The sequence below is a fragment of the Leptonychotes weddellii genome, chromosome 10, assembly GCF_054177405.1.
Source record: "Leptonychotes weddellii isolate Sample4059 chromosome 10, ASM5417740v2, whole genome shotgun sequence".
Lineage (NCBI taxonomy): Eukaryota > Metazoa > Chordata > Mammalia > Carnivora > Phocidae > Leptonychotes > Leptonychotes weddellii.
This window is the reverse complement of record NC_138378.1, coordinates 71,882,999-71,905,740: the sequence shown is the minus strand read 5'-3', so window position 1 is coordinate 71,905,740 and position 22,742 is coordinate 71,882,999.

Below are 22,742 nucleotides of genomic sequence, written 5' to 3'. Positions count from 1 at the left end.
CATTTCAGATCTAAAGACACATGCATATTGAAAGCAAGGGGGTGGAAAAGCACTTATCATGCAAATGGAAGTGAAAAGAAAGCTGGGGTAGCAATACTTACATCGGACAAAATAGACTTTAAAACAAAGACTGTAACAAGGGACAAAGAAGGACACTATATAATCATAAGGGGAATAATTCAACAAGAAGATATAACAATTGTAAGTATTTATGCACCCAATGTGGGAGCACCCAAGTACATAAAGCAGCTAATATCAAACATAGAGGAAGTAATTGATAGTAATACAATAATAGTAGGGGACTTTAACACCCCACTTACATCAACGGATAGATCATCCAAACAGAAATCAACAAGTAAATAGTGGCTTAAATGATACATTGGACCAGATAGATCTAACAGATATATTCAGAGCATTCCATCATAAAACAGCAGAATACACATTCTTTCCAAGGACACATTCTCCAGAATACATCACATATTAGGCCACAAAATAAATCTCATCAAATTCAAAAAGACCAAAGTCATACCATGCATCTTTTCCAACCACAATGCTATAAAACTAGAAATCAACAAGAAAAAAATCCGGAAAGAACACAAATACATGGAGATTAAATAACATGCTACTAAACAATGAATGGGTCAACCAAGAAATCAAAGAGGATATTAAAAAAAAATACATGAAGACAAATGTATTTGTGAAAACACAATGGTCCCAAATCTTTGGGATTCAGCAAAAGCTGCTCTAAGAGGGAAGTTTATAACAATACAGGCCGACCTCAAGAAGCAAGAAAAATCTCAAATAAACAACCTAACTTTATACCTAACGGAACAAGAAAAAGAAAAAAAACAAAACCCAAAACCAGTAGAAGGAAAGAAATAATAAAGATTAGAGTAGAAATAAGCACAATAGAAACTAAAAATACAATAGAACAGATCAATGAAAACAGAAGCTGTTTCTTTGAAAAGATCAACAAAATTGATAAACATTTAGCCAGACTCATAACAACATCAACAACAAAAAAGACAAAGGACTCAAAATCAGAAATGAAAGAGGAGAAATAACATCCAATACCACAGAAATACAAAGGATAATAAGATAAGATTATGAAAAATTACATGCCAACAAATTGGACAACCTAGGAGAAATGGATAAATTCCTAGAAACATATAACTTCTCAAAACTGAATCAGGAAGAAACAGAAAATTTGAACAGACTGATGACCAGCAATGAAATTGAATCAGTAATAAAAAAACTCCTAACAAACAAAAGTCCAGGACCAGAAGACTTCACAGGTGAATTTTACCAAACATTTAAAGAAGAAGTAATACATATTCTTCTCAAATGATTTCAAGAATAGAAGAGGAAGGAAAGCTTCCAGATTCATTCTATGAGGTCAGCATTACCCTGATACTGACACCAGACAAAGACACCACAAAATAAGAGAACTACACAATAGCCCTGGTGAAAACAGAGTTTAAAATCCTCCACAAAATATTGGCAAACTGAATCCAACGATACATTAAAAAAATAATTCACCACCATTACGTAGGATTTATTCCCAGGATGCAAGGGTGGTTCAATATTCATAAATCAATCAAAGTGATATATCACATCAATGAAAGGATAAAAACCACATGATCATTTCAATAGATGCAGAAAAGGCATTTGACAAAGTACAATATCCATTCATGATAAAAACGCTCAACAAAGTAGATTTAGAGGAACATACCTCAACATAATAAAGGTCATATATGAAAAACCCAAAGCTAACATCATACTCAATGGTGAAAACTGGGTGCTTTCCCCCTAAGATCAGGAACAAGACAAGGATGTTCACTTTCATCAACTTTATTCAACATAATCCTGGAAGTCCTAGCCATAGCGATCAGACAAGAAAAAGAAATAAAAGGCATCCTAATTAAAACTTTCACTATTTGCAGATGACATGATACTATATATAGAAAACTCTAGAGACTCCACCAAAAAACTATTAGTACTGATAAATGAATTCAGTAAAGTTGCAGGATACAAAAAAATATACAGAAATCTGTTGCATTTCTATACACTAATAATGAAGTAGCAGGAAGAGAAATTAAGAAAACAATCCTATTTATAATTGCACCAAAAATAATAAAACACCTAGGAGGTGAAAGACCTGTACTCTGAAAACTATAAAACACTGGTGAAAGAAATTGAAGATATACAAACAAATGGAAAATTATTACATGCTCATGGAATAGGGAATACAAATATTGTTAAAATGTCCATATTATTTAAAGCAATCTATAGATTAATGCAATCTCTATCAAAATACCAACAGCATTTTTCACATAACTAGAACAAATAATCCTAAAATTTGTATGGAACCACAAAAGACCCTGAATAGCCAAAGCAATCTTGAAAAAGAAGAACAAAACTGGAGGTATCACAGTCTCAGATTTCAAGATATACTACAAAGCTGGGAAAAAGAGAGTCTCTTCAGCAAGTATTAGGAAAACTGAACAGCTACATGCAAAAGAATGAAACTGGACCACTTTCTTACATCATACACAAAAATAAACTCAAAATGGATTAAAGGCCTAAATGTGAGAACTGAAACTATCAAATCCTAGAAGAGAGCACAGGCAGTAATTTCTCTGACATTGGCTATAAGCAACATTTTTTTAGATATGTCTCCTGAGGCAAGGGAAACAAAAGCAAAATTAAACTATTGGGACTACATCAAAATAAAAAGCTTCTGCACAGCAAAGAAAACAAAAAACTAAAAGGCAACCTATTGAATGAGAGAAGATATCTGCAAATGACATATCCAATAAAGGGTTAGTATCCAAAATATATAACCTTACATAGCTCAATACCCAAAAAACAAATAATCCAATTAAAAAATGGACAGAAGACATGAATAGACATTTCTCCAGAAAGACATCCAGATGGCCAACAGACACATGAAAAGATGCTCAACATCACTCATCATCAAGGAAATGCAAATCAAAACCACAATGCGATATCACCTCATATCTGTCAGAATGGCTAAAATCAACACAAGAAACAGCAAGTGTTGACAAGGATGTGAAGAAAAAGGAACCCTTGTGCACTACTGGTGGGAATGCAAACTGGTGCAGCCATTGTGGAAAACAGTATGGCAGTTCCTCAAAAAATTAAAAATAGAATGATCATATAATCCAGTAATTCCACTACTGGATATTTACCCAAAGAATACAAAAACACTAATTTGAAAAGATATATGCACTCCTGTGTTTATTGCAGCATTATTTATAAAAGCCAGATTATGGAAGCAACCCAAGTGTCCATCAATAGATGAATGGATAAACAAGGTGTGGTATATATATAGAATGGGTTACTCAGCCATAAGAAAGAATGAAATCTTGCCATTTGCAATAATATGGGTGGATCTAGAGAGTATAATACTAAGTGAAATGAGTCAGTCAAAGAAAGTTAAATACCATATAATTTCACTCATATGTGGAATTCAAGAAACAAGTGAACAAAGATAAAAAAGAGGGGTGCCTGGCTGACTCATTCAGTAGAGCCTGTGACTCTTGACCTTGGGGTCATGAGTTCAAGCCCCACATTGGGCATGGAGCCTACTTAAAAATAAATAAATAAAATAAAATTAGAATTATTAAAAAAAAAAAAGAAGAGGGGCATCTGGGAGGCTCAGTCGTTAAGCGTCTGCCTTCAGCTCAGGTCATGATCCCAGGGTCCTGGGATCTAACCCCGCATCGGGCTCCCTGCTCTGCAGGAAGCCTGCTTCTCCCTCTCCCTCTGCCCTTGCTTGTGTTCCCTCTCTCGCTGTCTCTCTCTCTGCCAAAAAATAAATAAAATCTAAAAAAAAAAAAAAAAGAAGAAGAAGTTGAAAGAAACAAACCGAAAAACAGACTCTTAACTATAGAGAACAAACTGACGGTTACCAGAGGGGAGGTGGGTGGGAGGATGAGGGAAATAGGTGAAGGGAATTAAGAGTACACTTTTTGTGATGAGCACTGAGTAATGTACAGAATTGTTGAATCACTATATTGTACACCTGAAACTAATATAACACTATACGCTACACTGGTATCAAAATTTAAAAAAATAATTGAAAAGAAAATCCAATACAGTGTAATCTTATTACAAACCCTTTGTAAGCTCATTACCAACTGGCAGCTAGGGATAAGAATAAAATTATTTGAACCACAGTATTACTAACCCCACATAATAAAAAGATATTTCATGTGAAAAAAGAACAGAACTGTAAAATTTTAAAATGTCTCACAAATACCACAAAATTAAGAACTGTCATATAGTTAAAGTTGGTATATTAGTTGACAGAGTTGGGTTCCTCAGCATCCCTTCCCACACCTTATAATACTATTGATACATGCCTAGTCTTTCGATATTTCATCTGTTCAAGATTTCTCAAATCACGATTAGCAGTGCTGTGATCATGTCTGCAAAGTCTTTTATTCCATTTCAGTGCAATCTCCCTTGACATCTGAGTTCTGCCATCATAGGCTTCAATTTCATCTTTAACACAGTTATTCAACGAACATCCATCCACCCCTTGCAAATAATGTACCAGCTGTACATTACAAAGGGCATATGGATGGATTGCCACCCCCGGTTCACAGAGAGGGTTCTGATGGGCTTAATTCAATCAGGTTAATTCTACCTCCCTTGTAGCAGTCATTGGTTTAGGTAATCTAAATAGAAGCCAGTTGCATGGGATCAGCTGAACACTGGAATTGGGCCTGGTTTGGCCCAATGAGGGAAAAAGATTTTGTTTGAAGATTTAAAAATTCTATTTCTTTTTTTATTTGGGTTGTGTTAGGCCTCAAATTTCATTGAATTTACAGTGTAGTTTAAAGATTTTATTTATTTATTTATTTGACAGAGAGAGACACAGCAAGAGAGGGAACACAATCAGGGGGAGTGGGAGAGGGAGAAGCAGGCTTTCCGCTGAGCAGGGAGCCCGATGCGGGGCTCGATCCCAGGACCCTGGGACAATGACCTGAGCCGAAGGCAGATGCTTAACGACTGAGCCACACAGGCACCCCTACAGTGTAGTTTAGAGATGAGATATAAATATGAAAATTTGAGTAATTTCCCCTAATATCCCCCTCTGAAGGATTCTTGCCCTTCTCTGATTAAGCTGCCTGTCCTGCTTCCATGTAAATTTAAATGGAGTCATGGAGGAAGCCTCCAATATCTATAGGACATTGTAATTTCTTCTCAATTCTAATACTCATATATATGAGCAATACATTGATGCTTCCATCTTCAGGCGTTTATATAGCACTGTGTATATGTGTGTATCTATATGGACACATCTTTTTTAGTCATTTTAGTATTGTGGATCTAAGAAAGATCATAATGACTTATTTTCATTAGCTAGGCTAGAGACTTTTACTCTGCAGATAGAACTTTTGGAAATAATGAAGAATACGTGCAAAGATTTAGCTGCTAAATATGCTCTTTAAAGTGTTTTCAGAAACATTTTATAAAAGGGGCGTGTGGGTGGCTCAGTCGGTTAAGCGTCTGCCTTCAGCTCAGGTCATGATGCCAGGGTCCTGGGTTTGAGTCCTGAGTCCAGCTCCCTGCTCAGTGGGGAGTCTGCTTCTCCTTCTCCCTCTGCCCCTCCGCCCCCACTCGTGCTCTCTCTCTCTCTAGAATGAATAAATAAAATCTTTAAAAAAATAAGTAAATTCATCTATTCCCTATCTCCCCTATTCTTTGAAATTTCCTGTCTTTGCACTTTTGTTCATGCAGTTCCTACCCCCATAACAAAGATGAAAATTGAATAATAAAGAAATTAGGAATTAGGAATGAGTACTTCAGTTTGTCACAGCTTTCTATAGCGTTTTCTCCACATCACCCAAACTGTTGAATTGTCCTGCCTTCAGTGCTAAAAATATCCAAATGTATATATACATTGCTCCTCACTCCCTTCCTATTCACCCCCTCACCTTCCCTAATGCTGAGGGCTATTCCACCTGCTGCTTGTGTTCCAGCCCCTTTTCTCTCTCCCATCACTGGCCAGGCTCAATCTCCTCCTCAGAGCTGCCCTCTCTCTTGTTGACTGCCATGTTCTCCAGATTCATTGCTCCTCTGTTCTCCATCTGTGGCGCCCTGGGTTCTACTCTTTGCTGGCCATCTCTGATCTTCTCTGTATCTGCTGTCTACCATTCTTTCGTTTTCTGCTCTCCTTTTCTTCTTTTACTATGATTCCTATCTCTTAGTTCCTAAAAGAAGAGACAAGCTTTCACAGTGCTGAGAGCCTGCCTTTCTGTCATTTTCAATAACTGACTTCTCCGATCCCATCAAGCAGAACATGCTTTTCCATTCTTCTAGGCTCTTTTCATCATGCTTTCCTTCTTCTCCATCCCTTCCTTACCGATCCTGCAGCCGTTCCCGATGCTCAGATGCTCTGGCCTCAAAATAATAGAGAAATAAACCTTAGTGAAAGAGTCCTCATCAGTGGGAATAGGGATGATGAAGTATAAAAACTACAAAAGTTTTAAAGAGAGAAAAAACCTTATTTGCCTCATTAGGTTTTTTCAGTCTCAATTTTGGTTTCTAGAGCACAATATAAAAGAAAGGCTGCATAAATTCTCGAGTGTTATTAGACCCAGAGGAAATGATCTAAAAAAGCTTAAAATAAAAAAGACTTTCACAAAGCACAGCCAAATTGTTAACAATTCTGGAATTGTGACAATTGCTAATGATAAAGGGAGAGTTTAGAAAGAAAGAGCCATAATTTGGTTAGAGAATTTAAATCTAATCAATGAAGACACGTAATTCTCAGACAGCACAAATAGGTTTTTATTTTTTTTATTTTTATTTTTTTATTTTTTATTTTTTTTAAAGATTTTATTTATTTATTTGACAGAGAGAAACACAGCGAGAGAGGGAACACAAGCAGGGGGAGTGGGAGAGGGAGAAGCAGGCTTCCCGCCGAGCAGGGAGCCCGATGCGGGGCTCGATCCCAGGACCCTGGGATCATGACCTGAGCCGAAGGCAGATGCTTAACGACTGAGCCACCCAGGCGCCCCAACAAATAGGTTTTTAAAAACAAAATTTTGGGGTGCCTGGCTGGCTCAGTCAGTTAAGCATCCAACTCTTGATTTTGGCTCAGGTCATGATCTCAGTGTCATGAGATCGAACCCCACGGGCTCTGCATTCAGCAGGGAGTCTGCTGGAGTTTCTCTCTCTCCCTATCCCTCTGCTCCTCCCCTGCCTCTCAAAAATAAATAAATAAATCTTAAAACACACACACACACACACACACACACACACTTTCCTTAACTTCATTTAGCTGGCTGGGGTTCTTATTCCCATTAAGAAACCAATCTAAAGGGGCACCTGGGTGGCTCAGTCATTAAGCGTCTGCCTTCGGCTCAGGTCATGATCCCAGGGTCCTGGGATCGAACCCCACATTGGGCTCCCTGCTTGGCGGGAAGCCTGCTCCTCCCTCTCCCACTCCTCCTGCTTGTATTCCCTCTCTTGCTGTGTCTCTCTCTGTCAAATAAATAAATAAATATCTTTAAAAAAAAAAAGATTTATTTTAGAGAAAGAAAGAGCACAAGTGGGAGGGGCAGAGGGAGAGGGAGAGAGAATCTCAAGCAGACTCCATGCTGAGCATGGAGTCCAATGCTGGGCTTGATCCCAGGAACCCTGAGATCACCACCTGAGCTGAAACCAAGGCACTTAACCAATGGCACCACCCAGGCGCCCCTGTATTATTTTTATCCTTTTAAATGTACTGAGATTTGTTTTATGGCCCAGCATATGGTCTATACTAGAGAAGTTGCTATGTGAACTTGAGAAGAATTATATTCTGCTGTTTTGGGATGGAGTGTTCATAGATGACTCTTAGATCTAGTTGGCTTATAAAAACAAGTTCTCTATTTCCTTGTTGATCTTCTGCCTTATTGCTCTTTCCATTATTGAAAGTGAGGTTTTGAAGTGTCTAATCATTATTGTTGAATGAACTATTTCTTCTTTCACTTCTGTCAGTTTTGCTTCATGTTTTTTTGAGTTCTCTTAGGTGCATATGTTTATAATTATTATATTTTTCCTGATGGATTCTTTTATCATTATAAATGTTCTTATCTCACTTTTTATAACATTTTTTTGTTTTAAAGTCTATTTTGTCTGGTATTAGTATAGCCACTCCAGCTTCTTATTCATATCTTTGAATCTAAAAGTTGGATAGCATTAGATCCAATTGGAGAGTTATTGATACATTTAAAATTTAAGTTATTGATACAGTTAAATATACACCTGCCATTTTGCTTTTTGTTTTCTATATGTCTCATGTCTTTTTGTTCCTCTACTGTTTCTGTATTGTTTTATTTTGCATTAAGTGGATATTTTCTAGTGTAATATTTAAATTCCTTTAATTATTTCTTTAATATATTTTTGAGTTCTTTTCTTTTTTTTTAAAGATTTTATTTATTTATTTGACAGAGAGAGACACAGCGAGAGAGGGAACACAAGCAGGGGGAGTGGGAGAGGGAGAAGCAGTCTTCCCGCTGAGCAGGGAGCCCAATACGGGGCTCGATCCCAGGACCCTGGGACCATGACCTGAGCTGAAGGCAGACACTTAATGACTGAGCCACCCAGGTGCCCCTTGAGTTATTTTCTTAATGATAGCCCTGGGACTTACTATATACATCTTAACTTACCAAAATTGACTTCAGACTTTTATCAACTCAGTCTCAGTGAAATATAGAAACATTATTCCTGAATATATTTCTATCTTCTCTTCCTCCTTTTTGTACTATTATTGTTATACATATTATGTCTATGCATGATACAAACTCAAAATTCATTATTATAGCTATTTCTTTATATAATTTTATGTCTAGTAAGGAAGCTAAAAGGAAAAAAGCAAATATATATTTATGGAGCATGTTATATTAACCTTCTTATTAACCATTCCCAAACTCTTTATTTATTCCCATGAATCAGAATTACCATGTGGTGTACTTTCCTTACTCAAAAAAGCGTTGCTCCCAACATCTTTGTGCTGTTATTGCCAAATATAATACATTTCTACATATCACAGGATGAACAATACAATTATAGACACATTGCTTTATATAATTGCTTTAAAATAATTTGAGAAGGGGAAAATATGCATTTATTGTTTTCTTGTATTACATAATTGCACAATTACCTTCACCAGTATTATTTTTTTATGTGGATTTCAATTACTGGCTGAAATGACTTGCTTTCAGACTAAAGAATTTCTTTTAATATTTCTTGCAAGGCAGGTCTGCTAACAATGAATTTGCTGTTTTTGTTAATCTGGGAATGTTTTTATTTTGCCTTCATTTTTGAGATACAGTTTTTCTGGATATAAAATTCTTGGTTGACACTTACAACACTTTGAATATGCCATTCCAATAACTTCTGACCTCCATTGTTTCAGATAAGAAGCCAGCTATTAATCTAATTTGGCTTTCTTTGTTCATGACTAGTTGTTTTTCTTTTTCTTTCAAATTTTTCTCTTTGTTTTTGTTCTTCAGCATTTTTACTATGATGTATCTATACATGGATCTCTTTGAGTTTATCCTCCTTGGAGTTTATTGAGCTTCCTGGATGTATAGATTAATTTACAGATTATTTTTCATCAAATTTGGGATGTTTTCAGCCATTATTTCTTTGAATATATTTCCTGGTTCTTTCTCTCCTCTTTTTTGGCTACTCTCATTACACATATGTCAGTGTGCTTACTGGTGTCACATTTTTCTGTGGCTTTGTTAATTTTTCTTCACCATTTCTGTTCTCTATTCTTTGGATTATGTAATCTCAATTGATCTACCTTCAAATTTGTTGGTTCTTTCTTATGCCTGTTGAAATAAAGTCACTTCCTTTGGAAAGAGCTTTGAACTCTCTGCTCTAATAGGCAATATCTCTGAGCCACTCCTCTGGAGCTGAGGGTAGAAGAGACCTTTAAGTGCTTTACAAACAGGATGCTAGATAGGGATGGTACCCTCTGGTATTCTTGTCTTGCCTCTCCTCGTGTTGAACCTCTGTCCTCCAAGTGAGTTGTGGCAAGGTAGTTGGGGCCCCAGTATTCTGTTTGTAGTGCCTGGGGGAGAGCCTCCATCATATGACTAAAAGCTGAATAGAGGAAAGGAGTCTTCAATTTCTTGGCCATACTCATAGGGAATGTAGCCTCTGCAAGTCAGAGATGGAGGAGATAAGAGATGCTAGTGGCACCTCCTGGTGAGATACCTTATCCCTTGACTGGAAACTCAAGAGAAAGAAAGGCCTGCCTTCTTGGTCAAATCTGTCTGAAGTGGAACTTCCCTAAAGCTGAGCTGGAGAAGGGGAGTGAAGGAACAGGTTGTGGCTCAAGCACTACAGACCTTTGCTGTTAGTACTGAAATTTAGTAGATCTCCTTGAACAAATATTTCTTCATTTGCTGTATAACTTTAGGACAATTTTCAGAGACTTCAAGTGGGTGTTTTTTTTTTAATAATTTTCTTCAGTTATGGTTATTTTGCTGGGGAACAGATTCGTGTAGTACTTCAAGCTGCTATGCTGGAAGTAGAATCCCTTGAATTTTAGTTTTCACAAGTTATCTTAGAATATTTAAAGTAACAAGTTATTTGGGGAAAGCAGTTCTTATTTTTAAATGAATAACTCTATTACATATTCATTTCTTCTGCAATTTCTTTTAATATTTCTTGCAAGGCAGGTGTGCTAACAATGTATTTGCTCCTATTGGTGAGATTAACAAGCATTATCATGAAAACAATATGTTCCCTTTAAAGCCATAGTTCAGGGGTTCCTGGGTGGCTCAGTCCGTTAAGCGTCTATCTTCCACTCGGGTCATGATCCTGGGGTCCTGGGATCGAGTCCCGCATTGGGCTCCCTGCTCAGCAGGGAGCCTGCTTCTCGCTCTCACACTCCCCTTGCTTGTGCTCTGTCTGTCTCTCTCTCTGTGTCAAATAAAAATAAAAATAAAAATAAATCCATAGCTCTCTGCATTTATATTTATAAATTGCATAGGCAAACACATATTTCTCCTTTATTAGGTAGACTTCATCAGATATGTAAACATTAGGGTAGGGTTGCAGCAGCTTGGGCAGTGGGAGGAGTGGAGGAGTGGCAGTGGCCAGGCAGTCCAGCTTTGCGAAGGCTCTGGGTGGCCACAGACACGCACCACACACCTGCCTCACCACCAAGGTACCCAAGAGGAAGGTCAGCTAGAGGAAGGTCAGCATTTACCAGCTATTTTGTAAATGCAAATTTTTTAGTAGCCCTAGAAAATTTTAAAGAGGGAATCCCACCTCATCCCATTTTTTAAGTGTAATGCTTTTAAAAATTTTTTTATTATGTTCAATTAGCCAACATATAGTACATCATTAGTTTTTGATGTAGTGTTCAACAATTAATGCTTTTTTTTTAAGAGGTGAAATCATTTGCTGGTTGTTCATTTTTTGGTACAACCAGAAAATAGTGGGATATTGAATGTGGAAGGCTTCAGTTGTCCTCTGTGTCAGCTTAACATTCCATGGATGGGGTAGTTTTTTATATCCTGTAATACAAGCATACTGAATGGCAATTTGGAGTCAGTTGTGCATTTAATAGTCTTGAATATTTTAAATTATATTCCCATGTTGTTTTTGGTAGAATTGTTTCCTAAAGAAAACCACTCCTTGATCTTGGTTCCTACTGTCAGAATTTTGTACACTCTATAACACCTTGGTCATGGTAGTCCGGTTTTCCTAGTAACTTTTTAGATGTGCTATGCAAGACTGAAAATCTGAGTATGTGGTGTATATGATATTAAACTGTGAATTAATGGGACTTAACAATGTAACAGTATATCAACATTTGAAGATATAGGTACTTGATACACTGTTAAGGAATATTTGCCTCCAAATTTTAAGCTGGAAGATCACTGGACTAACTTTTAGAAAAGAATCACAACTCCATGATTTTTTTTCAAATTTTATTTTATTATGTTATGTTAATCACCATACATTACATCATTAATTTTTGATGTAGTGTTCCATGATTCTCCATGATTTTTTTAGATTTTTAGTATGTACGTTACAAATTGGGGTGCCTGGGTGGCTCAGTTGGTTAAGTATCCAACTTGAGCTCAGCTCAGGTCTTGATATCAGGATCATGAGTTCAAGCCCCACAGGGAGCCTACTTAAAAAAAAAAAAAAGAATTGTGTACAAATTGAAATGTCTCTACTGATCCTCAGAACAGCCAATAAAAACTCAATTATGAAAGAAAAAAATAAACATAAAGGTAGCGATGATTCTAGAACACAATGAAACTCTAAGTTAAGACTTTATATTTGTTTTAAAACCCATATTAATATGTAATTATGTCCAAATCAAATTTCCATCTAGTAGGTTGAGTTCATCTCCCCAAGATACATGTTAATTATACAATTCCTTTTTATTGGATTGTATGAGATATGAATTAGTATCAACCACAATCATTTCACTTTAATGAATTATTGTTCCTTTCTTAGGTTTTGGTCTCTGTTCAGATGATTTAGCCTTTAGTAGCATAAGCATGTGCAAAAGAAGAGACAGAGCATTTGCAAAACACAGCAAACCTACATATAAACCGTACTAATTCTTATCTTCTTGAAAGTTGGCCAACAATTAATAACTCAGGACATCCTAAGTACAGAAAACACCAAAAACATACTTGACCACTCCCCACTCCCCTTTTAAAACATAGAACATGTTAAGGTAGGGATGGCAGGATCTGATGATAGATAGACTATGGGCTGTGAGAAGACACAAGGATGACTTGACGATTTTGGGCTGAAGCAACTGGAGGGATGGAGTTGCCATTAAATGAAGCAGGCCGTTCTGCAAAGAGAGGAAGTTTTGGGGCATGGGGGTTTATCGGGGATATTTTAGCAAATAAAATGTTTAGGCTAGTGTGTGAATCACAACTTCACACTTTCACCTAATTTGAATCTTCTTTCAGCTCTGGCTTGCCTTAGGCTGGAAAGGCAACAGTTGGGGAGAGGGCTTGGTCAGCTTCTGTATCTCTTTTCCAGCTGTGGTTCTCCTCCTCTTGCCTGGCCCTCACCCAGCTCTTCTTTCAGGTTAGGAAGGGACAGAAAGATCTCACTGACAGGCACCTCACAAACGTGACCCCTGGGGAAGGCAGATTCCCTGCCTCTCATGGGGCCCTTCCTTGAGGTCATCAGAGATTCTTGTGCTGGGCTCTTTGATGACAGCTCCCTGGCCCCTGGCAATGCCCCTCCTCTGACTGCTTTCTGGACTTTTCCCATTTGTCTTTCAGGCCACTTCATTGTTCGAAACTGATGACCTCTCCAGGACAGGATACAAGAAGGACCTAAGACCTGCGTTTGGTCCAGAAGAACCACTTAGGCCTTCCCTGCCCTCAGAGGGAGTGTACTCCCCATTTCATGCAGCTGTCTCCACTCTGCTACCATTTGCTGCTTTAGCCTGGAGAATGTTTTCAGAACTAGGTTTGGCACTTGCCTCTGTGCCACAGAAACTCCACGAGAAACAAGTCAAACTCTCCAACGGGTTTTCTTGAAGTCCCCTCTAATAGTTGGCTAACATGAGAGGATGCACACACTAGAATACAAAACCAAACCAAACAAAAACCTAACAATACCAAGTGTTAGCAAAAAAAATGTGGAACAACTGGAATTATTGTATACTGGTGGTAGGAATGCTTCTTTGGAAAACCTTTGATAACATCTACTTAAAGTGACCTGGCAATTCTAAATCTAGTTAGATATCTACTATATATATATACATACATACGATCAACAGAAGACATATAGAGTAATGGTCATAAACTGGAAACAACCCAAATGCCCATCAGTAAGAGAATGAATAAATAATGGTGGTATATTTCCTAAATGGATTTAAAAAAAAAAGGAATGATCTACTGCTATATGCAATATGGGTAAATTTCACAGATATATATTAAGTCAAAGAAGCAAAGTACAAAAGAGTACATAGTACATACTGTTTGATTCCATTTATATGATATTGAAGAACAGACAAAACTAATCTATATTGTCAGAAGTCAGGATGGTACAGTAAGTAGTGACTAGGGGTGGGCAAGAGAGAAATTTCTGGGTTACCTGAATATCCTATATTTAATATGAGTGATGGTTACATTTGTAATGTGATGGGTGTATACATTTCCAAAATTTTCTAGCCATACGGTTACAATTTGTGCATTTTACAACATGTATGTTACACTTCACTAAGAAAGAAAGTAAAAATAAAATTTATGGAGAAATTCATGTTCTCTCAACTATTCATGCATTGCATTTTCATTATTTGATAACATGAGCCTGGAATTATCTAGAAGGGGTGTTTTAGCTGTGAGGACATTCTGAACCCTGGAAGAGACATTTTGAAAAGTGAAAATGTTATGTCTAAGAAAGAACAGCACTCTTCCTTTGCTGCCTGTGGCTGCCGTTTTCCCTATGCTTCTGCGGGTTCCACTCAGCCAGCAGTTTGGCTTCCAGGGCTTCTTACCAGCAGGGGTCAGCCCTGTGCAAAACCCACACACGAGCCCTCTGTGAGTTGGAACTTTCTTCCTAGTTCAGCCAACTCATCTTGGCCTTTTAGTTCTCTTACTTCACATCTCTAGCTACACTTTACTCTGTCACCACCACTCGCTCCCATGATCATAACATGGACCAGAAACTTCACCATTGTCTTCTTTGCTCATTCAGACACGCTGTTCTCTCCTTCCACTTTCTCAAGGAACCACCAGCAACACTCCTTGCATGCCATCAAACCCTTCAGTCCAGCAGCCTGCCATTCTCTCTCCATCCTGCAGTCCCCTTCTCTCTTCACTGACCCCTTATCCAGCCCTGACATCATGGCTCATCAGTGTGATTACTGTGGCAAACACCTTCAACTCTTTGACCACGCCAGACCCCAGCTCTTAACCCATTAATGATTTCTCATTGCACTTAGGCTGAAATGCAAAACCGCTACAGTGCCCACAAGGCTTTGCCTGCCTTGCCCTGCGCTGGTCGGTACCTCTTCTACTGGGACTCAGACACCACATGTCTCACCCCACGCTTTCAGTTCTTCCCTGCAGCCCCGTAAAAGTCATTTCTCCCAATCTCTCCATTCTCTTAGTCTCTTTCCTCATGGTGAGGTGTTTATTTCCTCCAAGACACAATTTAAAATTATACCCATGGGGCACGTGGGTGGATCCATCATTAAGCGTCTGCCTTCAGCTCAGGTCATGATCCCAGGGTCCTGGGATCGAGCCTTGCATTGGGCTCACTGCTCAGCGGGAAGCCTGCTTCTCCTTCTCCCACTCCCCCTGCTTGTGCTCTCTCTCTCTCTCTCGCTGTCTCTCTGTCTCTCTCTCTGTCAAATAAATAAATAAAATCTTAAAAAAAATAAAATTATACCCATATCTGTGTACTTGTGTGCTTAATGTTTGTCCTTGGCTTGAGATTACGCACTCAGAAAAGGCAGTGGCCATATTTGGTTTGCTCATCTTCTATACAAGTAGTGCCAAGCGCTTGTTGGGTGCATGGTAGATGCTCAATAAGTATTTATTGAATGACAGTATCAATCTAGACCTTGACCCCACAAAGACAGGGGACAGATGTGGACCCTCTATTGCTTTAAAAAATAGCACTTTGTATAATATTTGTCCCTTCAGAGCACTTTCACATCCATTATCATCATAATTGCATAATTAGCTATATAAGCATTGGAATACCCATTTGACAGATGAAAAAAATGAGGCACAAAGAGAGCTGACTCAAATGTCAGAGTAAGGACTAAAGCCAAAATTTCTAACTTACCCATCTGTGCATCTTAAGTAGTATATGTAAATGTTCTGTCTCTTGATCAAACTTGCAGTGGGGAGGATAGCTTAATAGTTAAGTACTCAAGCTCTAGGGACTGCTAGGGTCCCTAACCAGATCCAACACTCAATTTACCGTGTGACTTTGGGCAAGTTACTTAACTTCCCTGAGCTCCAGTTTGTCCATCTCTAAAGTGGAAATAACAATATCTATCTGAGGAGGTTACAGTAAGACTTTGAAGATATATATAAATATACACACACATGATACACACACATACAGGGCTGAATATGGTCCATGAGAAGCACTCAGTCAAAGTTAGTCTTTATTTGTGGAAGTCTTTTGAGAATAATGATTATATTTCTTCCTCTCCAGAAACCTAACCACACAGGGCCTTTCACGGTGATGTTTAACACAAATACTCAACACAACCTTCTGGCAACATTGGGATTTTTGTTTTCTTGAATTTATTCTTATCTGTGAATACTGTTGCCTTTGAGGAATGAAAAAAAAAAGTGTAATATGTACCCTCAGTGTGACCACTCCCATGTGTATAAGCTTTAAGACCTGATAATTAGGAGCAGACTTCTAGACGCCTGTTTTCTCTTAGTTCACTCATTTTAGAGTCCATTTTCCTGTCCCTCTTTGGAAGAGTGTAATTGATATAACTTGCATCCTCCAACTCCCTTTATTCTGGGACAGCTATATATACTATAGCCATGGCAGTTCCTGTGAATTGACCTAATAAGGCAATGAGTCGATAGGGTAATCTCTACCCCCATAGGATAGGATAGGAAATTATAGAGTAGCATGCAAAGGAGGAAGGTTAGTTCTCTTTATGATGGAATTCTAAAGAAGTTTATTAGAATGGAAAAATCACATGCCCTTTGAAAAATTGCCTTATGCAGGATAAAGTGATAGTTTAAAATAAGCCTACAAAAGAGAAGTAAAGGTCATGACATTTTATCTAATTTGGTTGGTCCTTTTAAAAATATGTCATGCTGTAATTTTTTTGTCTCCTGCAGTTATGAATATAAACATATAGGAATAATGGCCCCTCGTGAAACCTGTGAAACATACGAGTGCAAATTTAAATGGAGGTTTCCTTGGAAAGCTAGCACAAATGACTAATGGGTTGCAGTCTGTTAGAACAGACAAAAATGCTTTGTTTAACTATGTATGGTGATGCCTCTTCCCTCTTTGTGATCATTTATTAACATTTTTACGTAGCTACCTGAGGTATGAATCTGCGAGTAAGAACTTGTTAAAAACACAGTAAAAGCATTTTTACCTATTCTGTTTCTTCTACAGAATTCAGTAAACCATTAAAAGCATAGAACAGAATAGTATCCATCTTAATGTTCGTGATCCTTTCAGTTTTCATTGAAATACTACAAATTAATCAGCTATAATAGGTTCTCTTTTACCTACAGTGCCTTTTTTAGAAATGATGAATCGGTTCTCTAGCATTCTCTAAAAATGGCCAATGAGATTTTTTAATGAATAATTTGAACTTACTATTTATCCATACTTAATGTGTTTTAATTCATTACAGCTATTATTCTTAACCGCTGCTCAAATTGTTCCATGTTGGGTCAGTAGAAATGTCTTCAAGTTTGCTTCTGAGTCATTTTGACATGATCCTACTAATTTTTCATAACTTCTTTGCTTTCTGGTAGGATAAAATGGTCCAAGTCTCAATGTGTATATATTCTATTTCAGACCTGGAGTTAGCCATTTCTTTAAGAAGTGTGGTTCCTTTTAGTAGGAAACTGTATTTAGAAACTACAATCTGATTGCTCAAGGTGTTTGTTACTGAATTAGTCATTATTTGTAGGCTTTTCCAGAAAGCTACTTTTAACAAAAATTCTAATTGATTCATTTGATGTATGTTTATTTCATTCTATCAGCTCACTTTATATATTTTTAAATTTTTATTTATTTATTTTTTATTTGAGAGAGAGAGCACAGGCGGGTGGAGTGGGAGAGGGAGAAGCAGGCTTCTTGCTGAACAGTGAGCCCAATGCCGGGCTTCATCCCAAGACCCTGGGATCATGACCTAAGCCAAAAGCAGACACTTAACTGACTGAGCCACCCAGGCGCCCTATCAGTTCACTTTAAAATGTCTTGCTTTCCCCAAGTTCTTTGTGACTCTTCTTATGGTCTTAAACACTCATTTTTCCACCTGTTTTTTCAGAAAGTATCCTTTTCCTCCCCTGAATAAAAAAGATTTTATTTTATTTATTCGACAGACAGGGGGAGAGAGTACAAGCAGGGGAAGTGGCAGGAAAAGGGAAAAGCAGTCTCCCCACTTTGCAGAGAGCCCCGATGTGGGGCTTGATCCCAGGACCCTGGGATCATGACCTGAGCTGAAGGCAGACGCTTAACTCACCGAGCCACCCAGGTGCCCCTAAAATGTTTTGATTGTTGGAAATCAATAGACTTTGAGCATACATGATTAAGGAGTTTGTATGGTATAATTCTAAGGGAGCAGGCACTGGTATCAGAGTCCCTGCATTTAAATCCATAATGTGGGAAATTAATTTGATGCAATGGTTGTTTCCAAGCATCCTATCAGGCAAGCTATCTTAGACTTGGTCGTGGTGCAGAAAAGCTCACAGATCAAAAAGAAATTACAGTGTGTTTAATCACCTTGAAACACAGAGCTAGAAGTAAGGGGGTAAGGATAGATTGAGACATTTATGAATGGGTCCAAGCCACATGGAGGACCACACTACCTGAATCCCATGTTCTACAATGTCCAGATGGATGTTCTCTCTCTCTCTCTCTCTGCCACATCAGTCTTCCCTGCTGATGGTATGATTACAAAGACCAAAGTCAAGATTGAATGAGGTACTTAGCAAAAAGGTGACTGAAGCAGACATACTCTCATTTTTGGGGGGAGCAGCTTGGTCAAGTACTTCTGGCCAAAAGCTATAGCTTGCCAATTAGCCTGCTTAGCAGCTATGGATTTTATCTGCATCTCTTGGATTGAGCCCATGTGGAGCCAGAGTGGGACCATAAGGGGTGTCACTAATGTGTACCTGATTTTGAAGATAATATTAAGATATGAAAAAGATATTGTGGTTATATTTAGAAAAAAAATTTTTTTAAAGATTAGTTTATTTTAGAGAGAGAAAGAGTGAGGGGAGGGGCAGAAGGAGAGGGAGACAATCTCAAGCATGGAGCCAACTCAGGGCTCAATCTCATGACCCTGAAATCATGACCTGAGCTGAAATCAAGAGTCAGGTGCCCAACCTACTGAGCCACCTAGGCACCCCTGTTTAGAAAAAAACTTTAAAGAGATGTGAGTTTGAAACAAAGCAGGAGACCTTGACAGTATTATTTTAGCTCATTGGGTTGGCAGAGCAGTTGCCTTATATTTCTGTTTCTTGGCTCTAAATCCACACAAATAATTCAGAAGGTGGTGTATAGGGGGTGCTCTTCAGAACTAGGCTCCTTGGGATTTTCCTAGTACTCCATGGGCTGAGGGAGGTTGGGGGAAGATAGAGAGTGAGAGGTAAGTGTACAGGGTTGTGGGAGAAACAACACATTCACCACTACAATGATTTGATGGTTTCATGGGAAAATATGCTTTAAAAAGTAGGAGTTGAACCAGCTTAAACTTGATTCCTAATTACATGACAAGTTTATGGTACTGAAGGCAAGCTTATTAAAGCTATAACTATGATTATCAATAAGTTCTATCTAATTTACAAAGCATTGTGTTTTTTTTAAAGATTTTATTTATTCATTTGACACAGAGATACGGAGAGAGAGAGAGAAAGCACGAGCAGGGAGAGAGGCAGAGGGAGAGGGAGAAGCAGGCTCCTCGCTGAGCCAGGAGCCCGATGCGGGGCTTGATCCCAGGACCCTGGGATCATGACCTGAGCCGAAGGCAGACGCTTAACCATCTGAGCCACCCAGGCGCCCCTACAAAGCATTGTTTTTAATAAGCATTGCTTCTTTTGAAAATCCCAATGTAGGTGGGGCACCTGGGTGGCTCAGTCAGTTAAGGTCTGCCTTCGGCTCAGGTTATGATCCCAGGGTCCTGGGATTAAGCTCCGCATTGGGCTCCTGGCTCAGCGAGGAGCCTGCTTCTCCCTCTCCCTCTACTGCTCCCCCTGCTTGTGCTCTCTCTCTCTTTTTCACTCTCTCAAATTAATGAATAAAAATCTTAAAAAAAAAAGAAAAAGAAAAGAAAATCCCAATATAGGGGCACCTGGGTGGCTCAGTAGGTTAAACATCTGCCTTTGGCTCAGGTTGTGATCTTAGGGTCCTGGGATCGAGCCCCACATTGGGCTTCCTGTTCAGTGGGGAGTCTGCTTCTCCCTCTCTCCCCTGTTCCTGCTCTCTCTCTCTCAAATAAAATAAATAAAATCTTAAAAAAAAAACACGTCAAAATATATGAAGCAAATATTAATGGAACTAAAAGGAGAAATCAACAATAATACAATAATAGCAGGGGACTTAAACACACTACTTACATCAGTGAATAGATTAATAAGGAAAGATCAACCTTAAACAACACATTAGGCCAAATGGACTTAATGGACATATATGGAACGTTCCATCCAAAAGCAGCAACTTATTTTCCTCAAGTAAAAATGGAATATTAGCCAGGATCGATCATATGTCTAGTGACAAAATAAGTCTCAATAAATTCAAGAAGACTGAAATTATATCAAGCATTTTCTCCAAACACAATATTATGAAACTGGAAATCAATTACAAGAAAAAAACTGGAAAAACTGCAAAAATGTAGAGCTTAAACAACATGCTACTGAACAACAAATGAGCCATTGAAGAAATCAAAGAACAAATAAAAAATTGAGAGAGACAAATAAAAACAGAAAAATGATCTACCAAAATCTATGGAACACAGCTAAAGTGGTTCTTAGAGGGAAGTTCATAGCAACACAGGCCTACCACAAGAAAAAAGGAAAATCTCAGACAATCTAACTTTATACCTAAAGGAACTAGAAAAAGAAAAACAAAGCCCAAAATTAGTAAAGGAAGGAAATAAAGAGCAAAAAAATAAATGAAATGGATACTAAAAAAACATAGATCAATGAAATTAAAACTGGTTCTTTGAAAAGATGGACAAAATTGACAAACCATTAGCTAGACTAAGAAAAAGAGAGGACTCAAAATCAGAAATGACAAAGGAAAACTTACAACTAATACCACAGAAATACAAAGGATTTATCATAATTATATGCCAACAAACTAGACAACCCAGAAGAGATGGTTAAATTCCTAGAAACATACAGTATTCCAAGACTAAATCATGAAGAAATAGAAAATTTGAATAGATCGATTACTAGTAAGGAAATTGACTTAATAAAAACCTCCCAACAACCAAAAGTCTAGGACCAGACAACTTCACTGGTGAATTCTACCAAACGTTTAATGATTTAATACATGTCCTTATCAAACCCTTCCAAAAAAATTGAAGAGAACGAAATGCTCCCCAACTCATTTTATGAGGATCGGCATTACCCTGTTACCAAAACCAGACAAGGACCCCACATACAAAAAAAGAAAAGTACAGGCTAATATCCTTAATGAACATCGATGCAAAAATACTCAAAAATATTAGTAAACTGAATCTAACAACACGTCTAGAAAATCATACACTACAATCAAGTGGGATTTATTCCAGGGATGCAAGGGTGGTTCAACATCTGCAAATCAATCAACATGATACACTACATTAACAAAATGAAGTAGTCAAATCATACGATCATCACAATAGTGCAGAAGGAGCACTTTGACAAAATTCAACATCCATTTACAATAAAAACTCTCAAAGTGGGTATAGAGGAAACGTACCTAAACATAAAGGCTACGTAGGACAAACACACAGCTGACATCATACTCAATGGTGAAAAGCTGGAAACTTTTCCTCTAAACAAGACAACAAGCCTAGTCTCGCCACTTTTTAAAAAAAATTTTTATTGTTATGTTAATCACCATACATTACATCATTAGTTTTAGATGTAGTGTTCCATGACTCATCGTTTGTGCGTAACACCCAGTGCTCCATGCAGAACGTGCCCTCCTCAATACCCATCCCCAGGCTAACCCATCCCCCCACCCCCTCCGCTCTAGAACCCTCAGTTTGTTTTTCAGATCGCCACTTTTATTCAACACAATATTGGAAGTTCTAGCCACAGAAATGAGGCAAGAGAAAGAAATAAAAGTCATCTGTATTGGAAAGGAATAAGAAAAGCTGTTATTATTTGCAGATGACATGACACTTAATACAGAAAACCCTAGACTCCACCAAAAACCTGTTAGAACTAATAAATGAATTCAGTAAAGTCGCAGGATAGAAAATTAACTTACAGGTTATACACAAACAATGAATCACGGAACACTACATCAAAAACTAATGATGTGATGTATGGTGATTAACATAACAATAAAAAATAAAAAAACAATTAACTTACAGGGACGCCTGGGTGGCTCAGTCTCAGGTAAAGCGTCTGCCTTTGGCTCAGGCCATGATCCCAGGGTCCTGGGATCAAGTCCCGCATTGGGCTCCCTGCTCAGTGGGGAGCCTGCTACTCCCTCTGCCTGTGCTCTCTCTCTCTCTCTCTGACAAATAAATGAATAAAATCTTTTAAAAAAAAAGAAAATTAACTTACAGAAATCAGTGGCATTTCTATACACTAATGATAGATTATCAGAAAGAGAAATTAAGAAAATATAATCCCACTTACAACCACATCAAAAAGAATAAAATACCTCGGAATAAATTTAACCAAGGAGGTAAAAGACCTATACAATTAAAACTGTGAGACGCTGATGGAGACTGAAGATGACACAGATAAATGGAAAGATATTCTGTGCTCATGCATTGGAAGAATTAATATTGTTAAAATGCCAATACTATAATTCAATGTGAC